The following is a 3,161-nucleotide window of genomic DNA, read 5'->3' as shown; positions in this document are numbered from 1 at the left end:
GGAACTCACTTTGTAGACCAGGCTGGCCTCGAACTCAGAAATCCGCCTGCCTCTGCCTCCCGAGTGCTGGGATTAAAGGCGTGCGCCACCATGCCCGGCTCTCCTACCATTTCTTAAAGCCTAAAGCAGATTCCAGTTAACAGTTTCTTCAGAAATACTTTAGTGTCCGGCGTTCTCACAGGAAACCATCATTTAGGATCACCAGGGAATCTTTGTAAGCTGAGATACCAATCCAGTAGCTCTGGGTGGGGCCAGAGGTTCTAGATCACTAACAAGGTCCTCGGGAGCACTGATACCACTGGTCCCTGTGTGAGTCTACTCGCTCAGCACAGGCTCAAAGGTGATGACCGTGAATGGCATCAGAGGACACTCCGGTGACAAGTTATTCTGGCATAAGCCATATTGCTTGGCTCTCAGTGGCAGGCTTCCCACTGATAGCTAGGGATCATCCTCGGGTCCAGTGTGCTCCTGTGCTCCTGGCCACTCAGATAGCTGAGGCAGGGAGATTGTTTGAGCGCTAGGCCAAGCCTGGGTAACATGGGAGACCTCATCTCAGATAGAAGTCACCAGTCAAGATAGTTTGTCGCCAACACACAAGTCCTTTGATTTCTCACTTTCTACTTCTTTAGCAATTGTCCTTTAGGAGTTAATTTTTAAAAATTTGCAGGGCTGATGATTAAACACAGAGCTTTGTGTACAGAAGGCAGTTACTGAACTAACTCCTCCCTCAAACCTATTCTTTCTTTTCTTCCTCCCTTCCTTCCTTTCTGCTAAATGCAAAAAAAAAAAAAAGATAAAAAGAAAGAAAAAGAACTCTCTGGCTGGGCAGTGGTGGCACACACTTTTAATCCCAGCACTCGGGAGGCAGAGGCAGGCGGATTTCAGAGTTCGAGGCCAGCCTGGTCTAAAAAGTGAGTTCCAGGACAGTTAGGACTGTACAGAGAAACCCTGTCTCAAAAAAAAAACAAAAACAAAAAACAAAAAAAAAAACTCTCTGGTGTAGCTATACTAAGGTCTACTTAACTAGTCCCTTGCTGGGCAACACAGGTTGCTTCAAGTGTTTATTATAAATCCTTGAACTGTTATAAATACTTGAGCTATCATAAACAATGATGCAATCAGTACCCTTACATGTAGCAAGTTACAAATAGAATACATTTCACCCACAGGGTAAATACTTACAAGTAGGATTGTTCCGATGCAAATTGACCTATTTGGTAAAAAACCAAACCAAACCATTTTTCAGCCTGTTGTGGTGGAGCACACCTGTAATACCAGCACATGGGTGTGATGGAAGCCAGAAAAGCAGAGGTTCAAAGTTGAGGCTGCCAATGTCACCCAGCTAGTACAGTGCCACCAGCCATAAAGTCCAATTCCTATCAAATGATATAAACTGGACCTCGCTGCACGTGGGGAGGAAGCAAGAGTCAGGCAGGGAAGCAAGGAAGCCAGGCAGGGAAGCCAGGCAGGGCTGGAGAGACGGCGCAGAGGCGAATAGTACTTGCTGCCCTTGTAGAAGTCCTGGGTTTGGCTCCTAGCATCCACAAGAAGGCTCAGAACCATCTATAACTCCAATTCTAGGGGATCCAACACCCTCTTCTGGCCTCTACAGACACAGATTACATGTGGTATACATACATATAAGCAAAACATTTATATACATAATTTTTTTCAAATAAATAAAGCTATTACGCCCAAGGTCATTTTTGCCTACAGAGTGCATATGAGGCCAGCCAAGGCTACATTGTGAGACCCTGTCTCAAAAAGCAACCAAACAAAAAGCCCAAACCAGGTTTGGTGAGATGGCTCAGTGGGTAAGACTTTGTTGACAAGCCCAAGGACCAAAGTTCAATCCCTGACACCTACCTAGCAGGAGTGAACTCCTTCAAGACATCATCTGAACCCTTCACATGTGCACTTGAGCACGCACACACTAAATCAATTAATTAAAAAAAAAAAAAAGCAACATACAGGGGCTGGAGAGATTGCTCAGTGGTTGAGTGCTCTTCCAGAGGACCTGAGTTCAATTCCCAGCACCCACACCATAGTTCACAACTGTCTGTAACTCCAGTTCTAGTGGAGCTGACACCCTCACACAGACACACATAGAGGTAAAACATCAATGCACAGCCAGGCAGTGGTGGTGCATGCCTTTAATCCCAGCACTCGGGAAGCAGTGGCAGGCGGATTTCTGAGTTCGAAGTCAGCCTGGTCTACAAAGTGAGTTCCAGGGCAGCCAGGGCTACACAGAGAAATCCTGTCTCGGAAAGACAAAAATAAAAACAAACAAAAAAAATCAATGCACGTAAAATAAAAATCAAACAAGTAATCTCTAAAAAGACATGCTTTCTCTGATATTGTTAGCTCATTCTCCCGGGCTTTTACCAGTTTACACTACCGTCAGCAGGGTTGTACTGAGTGTCTGTTTCTGACAGAAAGAGAAGGGGCAGGGGGTTGGGGGGAGAATTAAGAGAATCTGCTCTATCGCAGGACCAGTTAGAGGTATTTTTACTGGCTGTATCCCTAAGCATCCCCTAAAGGGATGCAGACTCGCTCCCCTCCTCCTCCACCCCTGCCCAGAAGCGATCAACCTCACTTCCTGCCCTGTTCATTTTATCTCCTTCCACAGGCATCCTCCAGGCCTCTCTCTTCACTCTGCCATTGCCCCAGGTCGGGCCCTTTCCTCATCTCCAGGACTGGGGCTGTGTTCTCCCAGCCTGGTCTTCTGTTTTCATACTCCTGGTTTAGTTTCCACAGTCCAGGTGACAGGTGTGTGCCCATCTCCCTCAGTCTCCAGTGTGCAGTTGGTAGGTAGTCTCACACCCCTCTCCTGCTTATGGTCCCTCGGTTGTACCCTATGCCTATTAAAATGGGGGTGGAGGGGGCAGGGTAGCTCTTTCACTGGACATGGTGGTGTTGTAATCCCAAGGACCTTGGAAGGCTGAGGTAGGCAGAGTACCATGAATTCAAGGCTGACCTGGATGACATATGAAGTATCGGGTCAGCCAAGGCTACATTCCAACCCCTTGTCATATCAAAAAATGAATAAATGAGGGGAGAGGAGAGAGGAGGTTTTCGGAGGGGAAACCAGGAAAGGGGATAACATTTGAAATGTAAATAAAGAAAATATCTAATAAAAAATTTTGAGCCGGGCGTGGTGG

At 46.6% G+C, this 3,161-nt stretch overlaps 1 protein-coding gene across 1 annotated transcript in view; it reads right to left on the bottom strand.

Moving 5' to 3' along the window:
• The window catches only part of Vil1 (villin 1), a 31,832-nt gene extending 30,631 nt beyond the window's left edge, over positions 1-1,201 (bottom strand). The window contains exon 1 of the mRNA XM_029478604.1: positions 1,183-1,201. The gene's annotated coding sequence lies outside the window, so the exon portion shown is untranslated. The remainder of the gene's footprint in view (positions 1-1,182) is intronic.
• Positions 1,202-3,161: the final 1,960 nt, after the last annotated feature.

This window comes from Mus caroli, chromosome 1 (assembly GCF_900094665.2).
Source record: "Mus caroli chromosome 1, CAROLI_EIJ_v1.1, whole genome shotgun sequence".
Taxonomy (NCBI): Eukaryota; Metazoa; Chordata; class Mammalia; order Rodentia; family Muridae; genus Mus; species Mus caroli.
The sequence above is the reverse complement of the archived record's forward strand: the minus strand, read 5'-3'. Positions and strand labels throughout refer to the sequence as shown.